Below are 19,265 nucleotides of genomic sequence, written 5' to 3' on the forward strand. Positions count from 1 at the left end.
CACCGAAGACTGCTTTCACTAATGTGGAAAAACCCACTAATTCTGGGAAACCTCACAATAAAAAATAATTAAGAGAGCCATGCTCCCCTTTTTTCTCCCTATACCCTTCACGATCACCTCCCAAATCTGTCTCAATCTCAAATAAAAATTGACCAACACCATCGGTATTAAACCCACAGTGACAAGGCCATTAAACATAAAGTTATTTCAAAGACCAGAGGGAGAAAAAAGTGACAGTTGCTGACAATCTTTCCAGTGTGATCCACTCTCAATTCTTTCCAGTTATCACCTCCTTACAATGTTTCTATACTATCAAGAATACCAATTGGGAGAAGAAACCATCAGGCAAGTTTCCATCAGCCTGACCCACCATAAGAGACCAACCATGTCAGCAAGCCAGGAGATTTTATTCAAATGAGGAGAGACAAAGAGGTCCTCAAAACTGCTTGATTCTCTGAGCAGCAATGGCCTCATTCCTTTGTCTCATTACTCATCCATCAAGCATCCGAGTGGCTTCCAGTTGAAGGCTGTTCCTCCCTCTTGCGCATCCTGTTGGTATTTCCTTAATCGTGCTCTTGTAATCGCCAAGTGGAAAGGGAGTTTAGCAGAAGCTCCAGAAAGGCACACAGTTCCTTCGTCGCTATTAACTAAAGTTGTTTATGGAATTTCCTTTAACGAGCCAGAAGTTTATGACGTGTGGCGCACCGACCATAAAAGCGCTCAGAGATCAATCTCTCCCTTATTTGCTTTCATCTCTCACTGGACCGGAGCATCTTAGAAAAACAAGTTGCTCCAGTGACTGAAATTTATGTGTCTCGAGTTTATACAGTCCACATAATTAGATAGGGTTCAACATGCAAGGTGCTTTTGGTCATGCTTATGATGGCCCTAGGGTTTGGATTAAAATCAGAAACTCCAGGTTTGGCAGAAAGAAGCACTGGCTTGTCCGTCCCACATCAAAGACCATGAGTCCCTGAACTCGGGGCAAACCCACTGGGTCCTGTCTGTCACTCACTCAGCCACAGCCCGCAAAGGCAACCTGTCACAGGGTGCGATGCGAGGACGGTCAAGAAGGCATGCGTTGCTTTTATTATTTCACTTCTGGATGTTGGAGGAAAACTCTCCGTGTTCCTAATCCTTGTGCAACCCCATTTCACCAGGCATCAAAACCTTAAAACTCACAATGGCAGTGAAAGATTGACAATGAAAATTGACCTGCGGCTGATTCATTGCAATGGGAAAACACGGCTCCTTCAAAAGCTTGTAAGAAAAATAGAGCGGTGGGAAGCATTGCTAATTCTTCAACTTCCATTCCAGTAAGATTACATCCAGTCAAAAAATTAAATCCATAGTTCACAAAAATCATGGTGGAGGATGTCTTTAATTTCTTAACGTTCAAAAATTAGTCCTACGAACATATTAATTTTAAAAAAAACTAGTTTGGTTTTTTAATATATTTTTTCTACATTTCCTTGAAGCTAGTATTAGTATGCTATCAAGAATATGTACATGTGAATTCAATTGGAGAATATGGTTTTTTACCTATTTGTAAAATTGAAGGCTGCTATTCGTTAAACACACTATTTTTATTCTCTTTTCCTCTTGCTTTTACAAGCACAAGCTGAAAATACCAAATTGTCATTGTGCTATGCTCAGCAACCCTTGCCACATTCTTTTGTCTTCAACTACATTAAGACCATGTTATTAATATTTCAGGATTCTTAGAAAGGATCTCTGAAAATATAGTAGTAGTTTTTCATGCACACAGCCCTTTTTCTGTGTTCAAAATGACCTACTAAACTGATGGCTCAGTACATTTTTTTATTTTTTTGCCTTGAGTGGTTGGTTCACAGCCCTCCAGCATTTGGTGCACAAATGTGTAAGTACATCCCATATTTATTCACCACTTCTTCGCATCTTAAAAATTTTAGTTCATCTTTCATTGTAAAGAATATCCCAGTGAAAGATGTCTTTGGTACAGCAAGCATTGACACGTGCTATGGTTTTCTATCATTCTCTGGTGGGTGAGAACAGTTACACTGCATTTTTGAATGATAATACCTTGGCAAGCAAGCTTGTAGGGAGCCAAAATGCACACCCAAGAGACAACATCCTTCTGCCCCTTTGCTGGTGAAGGTTCACTAGATGGGGTGCAGTATAATGGATGGTTGTACTTGGCCTTTCAAATATGCCACCGTGGGAAGATGTGTTCACATGTACAAGGCACACTTTGAAACCATTTCCTTTCGTTTTGCCTTAACTAGTTCTTTCTGCTGACTTTAAATAAAAGAAAAATATCAATGAGGACGAGGAGGAGAAAGAAAAATTATTTTCTCTCATTAGTTCACCCACTACCCTCAGGCAGTTGTGCAATGTGGGACATAAGTAGGTTTACAGATATGCGTATTGGAAACAGAGTTCATTCTTGTATTTTTATTAATTATTGTATTATTTTCCATATGAGCCACTGTAAACCTAATTTTGCCCCACCCTGTATTTTAGGATAGCCTTCTGTAGAAGTTCCTTTGTAGAATACTTAAACATAATTACTTTTGGTTAAAAAAATTAAAAAATATTCCTAAGTTTGTATAGTACCTTCAGGATTTCTTGGTGCATAGATGACTTACTTACATGAGGTGTAAGGCCCAATTTAAGGAACTAGTTAAATTTACTATTGAAATGTATCCTATATAGATATTAGGGTCACCTTTCTCCTTTTGAAAAAAGAAAAAACCCAGAAAGATTGATAGTACCTGATTGCCTTTATAGTCTGTTTTTAGACAAATTTAGTTTGTATTTGAATACTATAGTGAGTTAAATAAAATATGATCTTTTTCATTTTACATTTTTTATTTTATTTTTTAATATATTTTATTGATTTTTTACAGAGAGGAAGGGTGAAGGATAGAGAGTTAGAAACATTGATGAGAGAGAAATATTAATCAGCTGCCTCCTGCACACCCCCTACTGGGGATGTGCCCACAACCAAGGTACATGCCCTTGACCAGAATCGAACCTGGGATCCTTCAGTCCACAGGCCGACACTCTATCCACTGAGCCAAACTGGTTACATTAAAAATGTAAAAATTTTACATTTTTAATGTGGCTACTAAAACACTTAAAATTATCAGCATGGGATGCATTATATTTCTTTTGGGCAATGCTGCCCACAGTCCAGACTATTAAGTCTCCTCTGGGCTTGTGTGTGTTTGTGCACACACATGCACTCAGGCACTCTTGCAAATGCTGGTGCTGACAGTGGTGGGGATGTGTCCCCAGAACTCAAGGACCTTCAAAATTCACCCTGAGTCCACCTCAGAGGCTTAGATTTGCTTTTATTCAAGTACTGCTCTCAGCTCTAGCTAATTTGAAAAGAAAAGGCTAGTTTGAGTTAAAATGCTAACAAATAGGTATTAATGGGTAAAAAATTGCATCCCTAGGTAACAAATTTGCATTTTAATATAGATTCTCCAGAAGGTCAAAGCTGAAATTCCAACAGTGGCTCTCCAGGGGAAATTTGAGCCATTCTGGCAAACTTGTCCTCAGGAAACAGTTGGCTCGGGGAGGTCTTTGTTCCTTCCAACCTCCAGTGAATGGACAGGCACTATGGGAGCTCTGCCTTTTGCATTCTGATATACAGCATTTCAGTATGCTTAGGAATCTATTTTACAAATACCAAAGTCACTTAATGACTACCACTGAATTGGTTCTGATTAATTGTTCCCCTGCTAGACTATTTATTTTAAAAATAATGTAAGAATAAATGATGAGAAAAGAAGACACTCTGTCAGAGGGTTCCTGCTTTGAGGTTTTTTTGTAAAAATGTGCGATACTCATCCACCTTTGGGGAAGCTGTGAACTTTAATAAACATTCCCCATAGAACAGATGGGGAAAATGAGGCAGGGAGGTTGCAGAGTTGCCCAAGAGAGGGTTGCTTTCCTACTCCAGGCTGGGCACCTCAGAACTACTGTGTTTACAGACCTCTTCTCTTGCTTTTGAATCCTACAGGATAAAGATAGACAATTGCTGCAGGGAAATGAGGCTCTGCTTTGGGTCCATTTGATTCTATTCCATTCACAAATAGCAAAACAGAGTCAAACACTGGGAAAAGCACATTGTCCCAGTCATTCACATTCCATAACTAGTTTTATTGATGACTTGAGAAAAAATAAAAATCAGGTTTTTAAGGGACCTTAAGGATCACCTAATCCAGGGGCCGAAAACATTTCTGTAAAGAGCCAGATAGTAAATAATTTAGGCTTTGCAGTCCAAGAGGAAGACACAGGATATTAAGAAGGTATTTGCATAACAAGATAAAAGTCTAACAGGGAGAAGGCTGGAAGGGTTTAATGGGGGGGAAAAAGAAAGACCTATGCAATCCTTTCAACAGTAAAGATTAAAAGAAAGAAGATAAAAGTCTAACATTTACCAAAAAATGTATTGATGAAATTCAAAATATAAAAGTAATTAAGTACAGTTGTTTTTTTATTATTTATATAATACAGACTTACTAATTAAAAGAATGGAATTCCAATTTGTAGAGATAACATTTCACTTAATTGGGGTTGAAAGAAAGTATTTTCTATTATCAAATTGATTACAAATGCCATCTATAAAAAAACACCCTTAGCTCTGAGACCATACAAAAAACAGGTGGCAAGCCTGGGGGCCATACTTGCTGACATTTGATCTAGTGCAACATATTCATTTTCAAGGTAAATGACTTGCCCATCCTTTCTTCTAGACTCTAGAGAATCGAGTTTGGAATCCAAGGTTCCTGGATCTCTGTTATCCTACAGTGCCCACCCCCTGCCCCCCAAGTTTTTAATGATAAAGTTTAATAAAGAGTACTTTCTTACCATTGCTGCAAAAGAGTCAATTTTCCATCAACCATCTCAGTGGAAAACTGATTTGAGTCAGTACTATAAAAAGAAAATCCACCTTTAAGTGGATTTTCTTGATTAAATGATGTAACCTGATTTGGGGGACATTCTAGTCCATTTGGGGAGTAACTTCTCTTAGGCACTTCCAATTTTTGCAATTATACATTATGATTAATTTTAGCATTACATTTTTTTAGATTTTTCCTTTCCTGGGAATCCTGAACTTTGTTTTCATCTATAAAATAAAAGAATGACACTGATTGTTGTTTCTGAGCCACTAAGATTATGGAACTAAAATAGTAGTTGAAATACTTTGCATTTGCGACTTGTGTGGATACATGTTGCCTTAACTTTTGCCAGTGGACCTAGATTTACTCCCTATCCCAACTCAGAAGTGTTGAAGTACTTCAAAAGGCATAACTGGGCTCTTAGGTCATCCTTGGTGTAGCCTAGGCTCTAGTTTGGGACATCAGTTAATAAAAAAAGAGCCACTGGAGTAAAGATGACCCGGATCCAAATTCAGCCAGGATGTTAAGCTCCTAGTTAGAGTAGCAGGCATTCTCAGACCTCAGTACACACGAAATGACTTGGATGGGGGCCCAGCAATTGATCTTTTAACAAGTCCTCCAAGGACCATAGACAGGCTAGGTATCAGGTAAAATTTAATTTTAAAAATATGCGAACACATTTTTAGATTAAGTAAATTATTGGATTGCATTTTCAAGGTTTCTTCTTTCTACCAACAGTTGATGATGCAAATCATCTCCTTGAGCAAGCCACAGTTCGATTCTACTATCCTCTACACTCCATCTCCTCCCACTGTTTCTACTCTTACCTTGGAGCTAGCTTTCACAAAGCCAGGCAGAGGTTAAAATAAAATGACACCTCCAAAAAAATCTATGCCGAAAATTGACTTGCTCTTTCAAGAACTGAATGCAGTATAATCCCATAAATAGGTGGGTAATTCTAAAATGTCAGATGCAGACAGTTTTCACATAAGATGCAGTAAATCCTCCCGAAGCAGTTCACGTAAAGCCTGCTAAATTTAAATTAACTCCATAAAAATTATTGAACACAAACAAAAAGAATGCAACAGAAAAATAACTTATTATTTTCCCTGCTTGCCTTGAAAATAGACAATCTAATTATCAGAGGAGCTATTTCTCTTTGGTGAATCTGGAGAGAGTCAAACAGTAGAAGTTACAGGATAGACAAAGTTCAATAAAACATGGAAGAGAAGCAAAGTAAGTAGCAGACTCAGCATATTAATAAGGTTTAATTCCACTGTCAGACACTCTGCTTAAAAGCAGTCCTCTTCCCTACAGGCATAAAGGTACCAACGGGAATGAATGTTGCCAGCTCTAATCTTTGTACCTCCAATTTTCGGCTGGTAAGCCTGGGGTTCTTTCTCATGGAGGACTTTTTAAGGCAATTATGCTTCCAAATTTAGATGTAAGTAACCTGACTGATAGGACAAGTGAAGGGCGTCAGTATCTTTGAAAAAGATATAATCTACTATGATCTAAAGCTCCTACCAGGTTTGACCACAGTGTGGTTAGGAACTTTTATTCAGCATGATCATTACAATTTTTCCTAAAATAGGACAAATATGAATTTGTAATGAATCACAATAGATCATTGCTGGAAACAAATAAGTTATTTCAATTTGATAAAGGTGACAATTTTAAAATAGAAGGCAGCAAAGCAAACTGTAATAACAACATGTGTGCTTAAAAAATATGTTGTTTGTTAAATAAAGATTTCTACTCTAATCCCCGTTCTCCCACATAGAACATTGAAAATTTGCTACATAAAAAAAAATTAAATAAATCATGGATTTCAAAGTTGCCTTGGAAAACAATTAATTCAGGGAAATAATCTCATCCTCAGAGCGCTACAAATGTTGTAGGTATTTGTTCCCGTTATCTCATACTAAATATCACATATCAATGATTATGACTTCCTTTGGTAAACTGTGAGATTAATGAAACACTGGTTTAATTTTTTTCTCAGTTGATCAATCAACTCAGTTGATTATATCTTATTGAAGATATAAATGTGAGTAGATTGAGTAGAACTTGATTGAATGTCTTACATTAATATTTTTAAGGTTATGACAAAATTTAAGTTTTTCTGCCTTTCGAATACGTTAAAGTTTACATTAGGAAAGGAAATACAAGAAAGTAAAAAAAAAAAAATCACAAATGACCACAATAAAAAGAAAAAAATCAAGAAAAATGAATGCTTTTAGATGAATTAAATGCAGAAAGTAGTCATCTTTTAAAAAACACCTAATCACTGCCTTGAATTTAATATAAAATTACTGAAAATATATGGGAATACTTTTGAAAGATTTAAGCGTATGCTGCCCTATAACTATCAATCCTCAACCCTGGTAGAATCTCAACCAAAGAGGTGACATGAAATCCTCACCATTCACACCAAATGTGATTGCCTCTGACATTTCTGAGAGGGACAGGCTTTTTGATGAGTCATTATTTTCTTCGTCACCCTTTGATACGTGAGTACTGGTTCTTTACACATCTACTGATTGCAAATAACAGGCCAGAGCACTGAACAAAGGAAGCATCTGCTCTGTTTCATTCCTCACACTACCCCATCTGAATTTAACCCTGGAGTCTAGGCAATCAGCATCATCACGTAAAAAGTTTGTCCATTAGAAGGCGTACGCATTCATGCATTCATTCACAGCCATTCATATTTTAGCAAACATTTATTAAGCTTTTACAAACTAATAAGAATAGTAATAATGATAGTACTTACTGAGCACATACTAAGCCTTAGAGGCTGGGGCAGTGGTTCTCCACCTTGGCTGCACATTAGAATCACCTGGGAATCTTTTTAAAATCCTGATTTCTGGGCCTCATCCTCTGGAAATTCTGTTATTAACAAAGAAACAGAATTCCAGAGGATGAGGCCCAGGAATCAGGATTTAAAAAAAAATTCCCAGGTAATTCTAATGTGCAGCCAAGGTGAGAACCACTGGGCTGGGGAATGCGAAGCTTTTGCCTTCCAGGAGGGAGCAGACCATTGTTCACTATGACATCTTAAGGAGTTCTCTCTTGCTGACACGGGGATCTATCCTACACACCTAACCCAGTCTGTCTGCTTGTAGAAGGAACTAGCAAACCAGCATCTGACAGAGTAGGTGACCCCTGAGTGGAAAACTCCCAAGGAAAAAGAGTTTAGCCAGGAAGCTAGTTCCACCCAGAAGTTAAAATAGCAGTTAGTGATTGGTGACCAGGAGCAAATCACTGCGCTGGCCACTCCAGGTACTGACCAAGCTGATGTAGAGAAGGACCCTCTTTTTAGGGAGATCCCAGCTCAATTGGAGGTTTTCTCCTTAACTCTAAGTACACCCTCTACTTCCTCAGTTCCTCTATTAAAAATTAAAGATTGTAAGAGAGACTGGGAGAGAATGAAATATGTTCTGAAGCTGGGACCAGACCAAGAGAGACAAGTGTTAAATAATTATTTGATTAACTCCAGCTGCATTGCTAGTCATTGTCATTCCAATGACTTTATAGCCTGAGTTGTCACAAATCATGATTTATGCAGCTGAAGCGACTGCAGTAACAACTGCTCAATGCCCTTCTTCTTTTTTGTTATGTTGATGGGGCCTGAACATCTAAAAAAAAAAAATCTTTACAAGACTGAATTCCCCAACGTTGCAGTTATTATTAGCAGCACATTATGATTCTCTGCTGAGTTTTGTGATCAGGGGTCCCTTCACTGTTTACCTTTTGAATATTATTTATTAAGAATTTTTTAAGTAAATGTTCTGAATACTCATGATTTTAAAAAGTGACTTATTTAAATGGGTGTGATCAGGTTAAACATCTGTTTTTGGAATTTCATATAGTGGGTTAATGACTTTATAGAGCTATCTGCCAGCATTTGATATTATATGTGTTTGACTATCCCAACACTGCTTATGTCTGAGAGAACAAAATAAAAATTCCCAAAGAGCTCCCTGAAGAGTCCCAGTCTAGACCGAGTGAAATTTATGGGAAATTTGCACCGCCTGTTTTTGGTGAGGTAGAGGCAATCTGAGAGATCAGAGCAAGAATCAGCAAGACCAAATGCCTGAGATGACATTGAGAACGTCGCTATTATATACGCCGGTGCTAGTCACAGCCTACCCTCTCCCACTGACTCAGTTATACTCCGAAAGCTGGGGAGATTGGATAATCTTTTTAATGCATTCTGAACATGTCCAGTTGATAAATCATTGTCCCAAGAAAGCAGTTTTGACTTGCTAGCAGGAACATGCCTTGAGAGATGGAATGCTCATGTACACCCACCTTGACAAGGTTGGCCGGGCAACTTGTCATGGCATACCTGTGAGCTTTCACCAGGACCACCGGGACACATGGGAAGTGAGGAGAGCTGTGCCTTTATAGATCTGAACTCCACAGCACTGGGACAATTTCCTTGCTTCCATTTGATCTCTTACAAAACACAAAGGGCCAGTATCTAGATCCTCCTTACTGTATGGCAGGTAGGGCTGATTCCACCCCCCGCCCCTCCTCCTCAGCGGCTCTGGGAGGTTCTCTTGGCGAAAGAGCTTTGGCAGCTTCAGGGTTCTCTGTCATCAGTTTGAATTCATGGGAAAGGGCAAGGTGCCAAAAGTGCTTGCAGGTGAATTCCTAGCCCCTTTCAAGTGCATCTGACTTCACACCAGTGACTTTAAGTGTGTTTATCTTTTGTTGGGAAGGATTATCAGTTAAGCCGGTAAATCTTTTCCAGGTATAAATTATAAATCACAAACAAGGATGCCAGGGGAAATATCAAGTCATAATCTGCTCGTTTGTCTGTATCTCATCCCAGGTTTCAAACAAGAGCAATCGTGATGAAAATTGATATTCTTAAAAACAAAAACAAGATGGGGATACTGACATGTTCCCACAGTGTGGACCACAAAGAAAGAAAGAGTGGAATGACTCCCCTTTGTAAAATATGGATGGGATGGCAGTGGGAGCTGACCCATTTAAAGAAAGCAGGAGAACAAACCAGGCTAATTATCAGAAACAAAAATCCCGTGAATCACTCACATATCCTAAATTCATCTCACATGTACAAAAATCTTTACTCATCCAAAACAAACTTCTGGACCAACCTTCAAAAATAATCTAAACAACATGGAAAATAGAAAACTTTTCCTACGATTCCATTTACAAGATGTAGCCCCCTCGGATTTAGGAAAATGGTTTAATCTCTGTGCTAATTACTCTTCCTTTCTGTACATAACAAAGCAGGTGAAAATCATTAAAAAATACTTTCAGCCAGCCATCAAAAGTAGATCATTTCTGTGTCAGGAACGCTGAGACCATGAGAAAACCTGCATTTTATTTATTAGAAGAGGAAACTTTTTTCCCTAGCCCTGAGGCTGGATCATTCTGAAAGAGGTTTGGATTTGAAATAAATAAAAAAAGGGGGAGTGGGGAGGGAATGAAGTCATAAATACTTCTCCCACGGGGAGAAAACCATTTGGCAGGTGGATGATCATCTCTATGAACAAAATGAAGCATTTTTCCTCAAGGCTATGTCAAGGTTACACTCGGTATGTCAAAACCACAACCATTAATCCATAGCACACATATGTAGGTACAGGAAATGGACCCAGAGTGCGGGCCTTCCCAGGGGCCAGGCTCTGTGGGACACGGACTGGATTCCAGGCCCAGCATTTCCCAATTTAAGGCCTCCAAGCCTCAGATTCTTCGCAGGACACCAGACTAAATAATTTATAAAATCTCTTTTTAAATCTCTAAAATTCTAAGCCTCTACTCTTCCCAGGATCTGCAGACTCAAAGATTCTGAAATAGCCAAAGGTGTTTTAATAACCACTAAAGTCATGTACAGTTTGGTTCAAATGATATTCAGCAGATTAGTCCAGAAGTTGTGCCTCCCCTTCCAGGACTTGTGTGGGCTCATTGGGGAACTGAGAATCTGAGCTCAGCCTCTTACCGGCCATGAAACCATGAGCAGGGAATGAGTTATGGGTCTACCTAAAGAACTCCCCCCAATAAATTCATAACTGCAAACTTTTCATTGAACTTCCTCCTATCTGTCGTAGCAGAGATTTCTGCATGCTCCTATGTTCAAAATCAAAATGCCTTTTCTCCATGGTGTTCCCTCCTTCCACATGTCTTGTTAAGAACCTACATGTGCCTGGCATAGGGAGGGGATGACTGACAAGGCCTCTGCTTTTGAAGAGCACACGCTTTCGTGTCAGGGATATAATTTAACAGGGGAGCAGAACCAGTGATGTAAAAGGGAGTGAGGGTGGGGATGGGAAAGGGCGTAGAGCAAGGTGCTTAAGAAAGGCCTTTCATAGATGACACATGAGTTGGGGCCTGAGCTAAGAAAGGGACAGCACAAATGCTTTTACATAGGAACATCATTTTAAGAAAAAGAGAAAGTGATGAAGGCTCTGGGATGAACATGTATTAGAGGTACAGAAAGGACAGTGCTGTCTCTGGGGAATGTTTGAAGATCAATAACAAGGATGAGCTCAAAACAGCCAGCAGGGTCCACAGTGTAGGAGGAAGATGTAGAGTTTAAACTCACTGTGGCAATGGAATTTGCTAGAGCTTTTTCAAAAGGCCATTTTGGTTGCTAGTCGAGCATAATGGTAGGGAGTTCTGATGGAAGAAGGGTGACCAGTTAGGTGCTATTGAGAAAGATGGGCCAGATGCTGGTCACCTGGACCATGGTGGAGGCAGTGGAGCCAAGATCAGTGCTTGGATTCCAAGTGAGTGACATAAAGAACTAACTTTGCTTTTTCTCATGGTCATAGATGTCCCTTTAAGTGGACTTAAGATACCAAACAAGTGACATAAGGAGCACATTTTTATTTTCCCTGTAGCTCTGTCCTTCAAAATGAGTCATGTCTAGATCTACCTGAGCAGACCAGGCCAAGAAGTGACCACTGCTGATTATAGGACACCTCCCACCTCTGCTAACACAACAGCATTGCCAGGCTGATGACCGAGCCCTGAGTTCTAACCACTTACAGTAGGCCACACCTAGATAAGAGCTACATAACAGCAGCCACTGACTCAAGGGAGCCAGCCGAGGGGCCGGATTCCTGAGTGTGATTCAAACCGGAAGTGAGAGCATAGTGGACAAGAATTTGTCAACAGCAATATAAATAAATGAAGAGTTATTAGGTTTTGAGTTGACATGAGGGAGCTGTTGGTGTGGGCAGTGCTCTGTTGTTATTTGAGTGAGGCCTTTACTTTCCTGTTTCCTCACAGAGCCAACTTGGACCTAATTAGGAGACTGCAGACAGCTAGCTGGTTTCCAGGAACACTGAAAAGTGAGAGTCAATTTTTCTGACCTGGTACCAGTCCTGCTCTTTTCTTTTGATTGCCCCTGTGGTCATAGAGCTCAGTCCTTCACCTGCAGTGCAAAATGATCCTCCTTTCCAGCTTGTAAGAAATGCAGAAACAGATCAGGCATTAGGAGTGATTCTCTCTTACCCTCTTTTTTCCTTCCTTCTACACAACTGTAATGAACGGTATTTTTAGAGGTTTATCGGCCTTCTCCCCTGTAAAATACATTCCTAGCTCAAGAGCAGCAGCAAAGGTGCCTATTCTGTCTACTATGAAATCTCTAGCACTGAGTACAGTATCTTGTAATGGTAGTCACTCAATACTTATTTGTAGAGTAAGTAAATAGATGAATTAATGATGACACAGTTAACTTTAACATCTAAACTTTGATGACCATCTCTAGAAGTCAGGACACAGGAGGCAACTGGGACCACCCTTGGCTATGATCCAAGATTTACAATGATAATTTCTGGTTCATTTTCTTGTTTCTATGGTTCTTGGCCATTTGGACTTTGATTTCAACTTCAAACAATCTGGGAACATTGCAGGCTTTGCTGAAAGTTGCCAGAAGGGAAACAGGACAATCCTAACACAGGCAGGCAAGTAGGCCTGATGAGAATGCAACATATAAGGGGTAGGAGGAGTGGGGAGACAGAATCTTAATGCTTTTACATTTGAGTACTTGTCACTTAGAAGAGTAGGAAACCAGTGGTTTAGATCACCCAAAAGCAAATATATCCAGAGAGCAGATTAGGTTTGAAAAGCTAAAATATTTAAATATGAAAAATTTGGGAAGGAAAGTTATTAGTGAAAGTTGGAGGGGGTGGGGCTGGAAGGGAAACAATAAGTCATATCAAAGGCAGACTTGAGAGCTGAGGCCGATAGGATAAGAGATAAGTCCCTTTCCTAAGTTAGTCACACCCTCCCACATACAATTCTCTTGGCACAGGTTCTTTTACTAACAAAGCAGGCATATGTTTGAAACAAAACATAGTGCAGTGTAATAGCTATGGTGCCTTTAAATGTTGTTTAAAACTTAAAAAAAAGCATCAAAGGGGACGAAGTATAACAAAATATGATCCATTGTTTGAGAATACTAGAATCATAAAATTACTAGGGTCCTTATGGCCACAAAGGAAACCCAGATTTCCTTATCATACTTGAGATGTGTGTGAACCTTGAGTCACAAACAACAGAGCTGACATTAATCCCACGGCACTGCGAGGTAGAAAATAGACGGTGATTCACAGCAAGACTGAGGGAAAGAAGAGGTAGAGAAGAGAAAAGGACACTGACATTGAGAAAATGCATTTCCTTTTCTTCAGCTCTTCAGGCCAACCCAAAAGAACTTATTTCTGCTCCAGCCGCAAAGACATCCCACTGAGGATACTGTGGTCCTGGATGGTACTAATGCTGTTGGCAACTGCTACTCCAATTTAATCCTACCACTAACTATCCCCTAGGAAGGGAGACTTTCAAGGTTTAACAATAAAAGAATATTAAAAGGCCTGTGCATAGAGGTAGAACAACCACATTAACCTTCCAAATGCTAGGCAAAGCGAACATGCTAAACTCAACAAAAGCAGATCAACTCTGCACAGCCTAGAGTTCCAGCCATGCCCTTTCTAACTCTTGGGCTCTTTTTTTCTGCCTCTGTAGTTTCTGCTCCCATTCCTTTACTGGCCATTATCTACATTTATGGTTAATTAGTAAGTACCCATTTTGTGTCCTAAGGAAAGTAGGATGCTCATGCTGATTGCATTATGCCTGTGTTTAAAATCGTTCAAAGGCCCCCATTGTGTACATCATAAAATGCAAACAGAAACATAGAGAAACTAAAGATCCTCATGTCTAGTCCCACCTTGCCCCTCAAATGTCCTACACTTCAATCAAACCAGATGGGCTACCATTTGTTTTCACTTGGATCATTCACACATTTTCAATCACTCCAGAGTAATAAAATCTTAACCTCTCTTCAAAGCCTAAAATCAGCCACCACCTCTTCTATCAAGCATTACTACACTCGAGAATCAGAACTCAAATTACTTTTTGCGCACATAGCACTTCTTCTATCTTTTATGCTTATTTGCACGTATATTTATTTTCCAGAAAGCAACTGGTAAACACAGAGGACAAGACTTATGTTACACACACACACACACACACTCATTCAGAGCCCATTATCTTATCTTGAATATAATAGACTTCTCTTTAGATAGTGGCAGTTCTAAACTTACTAGTAAAGTGTTTCAAGACTTTTAGTTCCAATTTTTCTCCCCAAGAATCTCATTTTTGAGAGTTCAATTGTAATCTGTTTCCCCCCTATGCATTGGTGACTCTGAACAAATGAAAGTCAATTGTTCTTGAAACCCAGGTTTCATAATACAATATTACAATATTTTGATGAAACCCCCCTCAATGCTTGCATTTATAGTATGCATTACTTGGAAAATTATACAATGACAAATGGCTAATATAATTCAATAACTCTTTAAAGCATATTTGCATTTTATTAACCACTGTAATATTTGCATTTATTTGGAAAATAGAGATTGTAAAGACTGGTTATTCTATACACAGCAAGATTTGAGCTCGTCTATACACTGCTAATCCAGGGACATCTTGCAAAAATTCCTTCCATATTTTAACCCCTCACATTCTGTGACCTATTATTGTGACTGTGAATGTCAATCAAGTAGCTATTGCTTGACCTAGGTTCAAGCAGCCAACTTCACTTTCAACTTTCTGTTCTATGAGAAAAGGAAGAAAGCTCTACTCAAGACCAAATAAATGGTTCTGAAAAAAAAGAGTTGGTTACGGAAAAAAGTGGTGAGGGCAGTTAGGCAGTCATTGAATCTGAGAGAGTTAAGTTGAGATATTTAAGAAGTAATTGGAAATGCAGGTCTGGAGGTCATCATGAGCAAAGACAGAGGTTTGGAAAACATCTGTAAAGGGCACAAGAGTTATAAGAGTAGATGAGCTGCAGATTCAGAAAAAATTCAGCAACCTTGGAAACACCATACTTCAAAGGCAGTTGAAGAAAAAGAAATTAAAAAGGCAGAATAGACAAGGGAACACAGAAGAGGACTAGCATTTGCTGACCACCACCAGGCACTTGGCCAGGTACTTTAAATATGTGATCTCATTTAGCCCTCATCATTTGCTCTTGACCTGAACATTGCCAGTTATGCCCACTACACGGGTGAAGCACATGAGAGTATCAGTGAGCAATGGCACAAACCAAATCTATATTCATCATGGAAGGACCAGGAAAGTTCATGAAGAAAACCAAGGGAGATCAGAATTTCAAATTGTCAAGGAGGCTATCAAGGAGAATGAAACTCAGGCAGACACTTGGATAGTCCATGTCAAAGGTGTTTCCAGCCGTTCAGAACAGTACCAGGGGAGTGAAATAGGTGGAAGTTAAACTGTAGGTTTGGTCCATGAGATGAATCACTATGAGTCAAGAAGTTAGCTAATAATACCTATGCAATAACCAATCTAGAAATATACAGACAACAGATTGCTGTTACTACAAAACTTATTACAGGGATTTAAACCCACACCCATCCCAGAACATGGCAGTAGCAAAGTCTCCCACATTTCATTGACTTGTGTTGTATTTTTATATGTTTTATCTTTCATGTTCCTAATATCTTAACTCACAAGCCAATACCTCTTGCCATAAATTAAACATAATAAAAAATAAATCTTAATTATTAAAATTTTAACTATCTAACACCACCTACAGTTTGAGAACCCTACTATCACCAGCAGGCCTCTCACACTTACAGGAACACTGGCTGATAGCTTGGGTAATATGAGCAGCAAGTAGTTATTGGGTAATATGAATAGCAAGTAACTATTGGGACTATGTATACTTTTTATTATTTTAGTAGATTCTCACAACAATTCTAAGAAGTAAGGACTATTATTAATTGACTTGTTTATTTGATAAATATTTTTTGAGTACTTAGTCCTAGTGTCAGTGTTCTAGGTACTAGGGAAAAATCAAAACCCCTAGTTAAATTGATGGTGGGACAGAGAGGGGAGTGAAGGGAAACAAAAAACTAAGTATATATAAAATGCCAAGTGGTTAAAAATGTTTTGAAGGTGGGGGGAAATATATATTTCAGTTGGGAAAACTGAGGCACTGAAGCAATGTCTGACCCGCAGAGAGGGCAAGGAAATGTTTATGAAGTGATGAGCTGAAGGTCAGATGCAGGGAGATTCTGGAGCAGACTTCTGGCCACTCCTGTGTCAAATGCTAGCCCTGCTCCTTAGCACCAATGCTCCACAGCAGATAAGTACTAAAGCCATCAAATTCAGCCTGAGTGCACTTTAACGCCAGGCTTCTGAATGGAAGAAAAAAAGAAACTTGAGAAAGCATAATCACCGATATGCAATCAATAAGACAAGTGGTAAGTTAAATGTATCTTTTTTTAAAATATATTTTATTGATTTTTTACAGAGAGGCAGGGAGCGATATAGAGAGTCAGAAACATCGATGAGAGAGAAACATCGATCAGCTGCCTCCTGCACATCTCCTGGGGATGTCCCTGCAACCCTGGTACATGCCCCTGACCGGAATCGAACCCGAGACCTTCCAGTCCACAGGCCAACGCTCTATCCATTGAGCCAAACCAGTTTCGGCTAAATGTATCTTATTATTCCACCAATGCTTGCCTATCTTTTCAGGTTTTTTTAGTTAAAGTGAGAGTAAGGATGAGAATGCAGGGCAATGGCTAATCCATGTTACTGGTAAATCTTGGTAGATCTATAAGATGTTATGACCCACCAAGTGAGCCTTATATAGCCAGTCTTACATTAGAAAGAATGTTACCTACAAAGTACAGTTGTCATCCCTAATGAAGCCTGGGCTAAAAGAAATGGCAAACTAGAAAAAACAATGAAGTATAGTTCTACAAAGTGACCTTTCAGAATTTCCCAAATGCGTAACCAACGACATAAATATTAAACATATCATAATGGCTTTATTTAAGCTGGGAAAATAAGTTATATAAGAAATATGTACTGGGAATTCTTAATATTTTCAACATCTCAAGTGTCAATTCAGATTACTAAACACAACCTGAGTCAGTTGCCACAAAAGTGATCTTAACTAGCACCTAAAACCTAGATTTGATCTGATCACATTTGAATGACTGAACATGCTTATATTTAAAGTATGTGTTCCCTAATTCAGAGACATGAAATTAAGTTTTTCTAATAATAATCATATTTTTATAACTGTTTAAGTTCCCAAAAGTGTCCTCTCTATTGTCTCAGTTACCTGGAATAAGTACTAGAAATAAAAAAAAAGGAGGCACATTTCCTGTCTATAAATATGTAGTTATAGCCTTCTGAAAGAGCTTACTATTTTCAATACTCATACCAAATTACATGCTCATGATAGAAATTTCTATTTCATAAAAGAATGTGGTAAAAATTGATGATGTAAGCCAGACCAATCTGTCAAGTAACATGGCATTCACAATGGCCTCAGGGCACAGCAGCTTCCAGTCATCCATCCCTGCAATGTGCACACAGAAAGGACATCCATTATGCTGCATGCAACTTACCATTTAGATGGATGAAAACTAGCACTAGACTCAATGTACAATACATATATTAACTTAAAAGGTTAATTCTCTGACTCGTGTTCTGGATACTGGAGCTGTGGAGAAAAACAAGTTATCTTTGCTCCGTAAATTACCTTCCAGTGAAACAAGATAAGGGAGGTGAGAAAGGGATATGTCTTTTATTTAGTTTCATTAGTTCAGACAGTGGGGATGCTCAGGGGCACCTTTCCAGTGTTTCATCAGTGGAGGCAGAGATTCCCAGTGGTTAGGCACACAACCAGAAGTCAGATAGACTTCATTGAATGATAGGGCTGCCACTTCAAAGTGAAAAGTGACACTGAACTCTCAGTTATAGCTTCTTCACTGAAATGCGACAACATTATGTGAGGAGTAATGAGACAGTGCCACAAGTAGTGGGCGTAGTACTCAAAACACACTGCGACAGGCTGCCCTGAGGTCCTCACCAGGAGACATAAGCATGGAGCCTATCACCTCTATTTACAAGTGTTTCTTCCTGACAGTCAGATTCCCTGAAAAGACATTGCTAGGAGTAAATAAAGAAGAAAAACCCATTGAGTACTTCTATTATTTTATAACTTAAAGCAGCCGTGGGCAAACTACGGCCTGTGGGCTGGATCTGGTCCGCTCGGCTGTTCTATCCGGCCTGCGGAGCTGAAAGAGTGGAGGGTTCTCTTGCTCTCCCCTCCGCTCCTTCACCAGCAGCAGTGTTAACATGGCAAACATCGGGAAGCACGGCTGCAGCTCCTTCTTCTGAGTCCAGTTTAAGAACCCATTGTGGCCCTCGAGTCAAAAAGTTTGCCCACCCCTGAGTCCTAAAGTGTATTTTTTTTATTGATTTGTTGGGGTAATTTAAAAAGTTAATTTATTTTCCAGTTGTAGATGATATACACTACCATATTAGTTTCAAGTGTACAAAATAGTGATTAGATATTTATATACCTTATTAAGTGATCACCCTGATAAGTCAAGTACACACCTGACACCATACATAGTCATTACAATACTAGAGGCCCAGTGCACAAAATTTGTGCACTGGAGGGGGGGGCATCCCTAAGCCAGGCCTATGTCTTCTCGCAGTCCAGGACCCCTCAAGGGATATCTGGCTGCCGACTTAGGCCCACTCCTCATGGAGCGGGCCTAAGCTGGCAGTCAGACATCCCTCTAGCAGTCTGGGACCCCTCACTCCTTACCACCTTCCCGCCTGCTCACTGCTCCTTACTGCTTGCTGCTCCTTCCTTAGAGCTCCCACGAAGGCAGGAGAGGCTCCCGCCACCACCTCTGCGCTTGCCAGCTGTGAGCCTGGCTTCTGGCTGAGCGGTGCTCCCCTTGTGGGAGTGCACTGACCACCAGGAGACAGCTCCTACATTGAGCATCTGCCCCCTGGTAGTCAGTACGCATCATAGTGACCAGTTGTTCCATT

General features: G+C 39.5%; 1 protein-coding gene across 5 annotated transcripts in view; it reads right to left on the reverse strand.

The window, feature by feature from the left end:
- EPHA4 (EPH receptor A4) overlaps window positions 1-19,265 on the reverse strand; it is a 135,986-nt gene that overhangs the window by 75,876 nt on the left and 40,845 nt on the right. The window lies entirely within an intron of this gene.

The sequence above is a fragment of the Myotis davidii genome, unplaced genomic scaffold (assembly GCF_000327345.1).
Source record: "Myotis davidii unplaced genomic scaffold, ASM32734v1 scaffold575, whole genome shotgun sequence".
Classification (NCBI taxonomy): Eukaryota; Metazoa; Chordata; class Mammalia; order Chiroptera; family Vespertilionidae; genus Myotis; species Myotis davidii.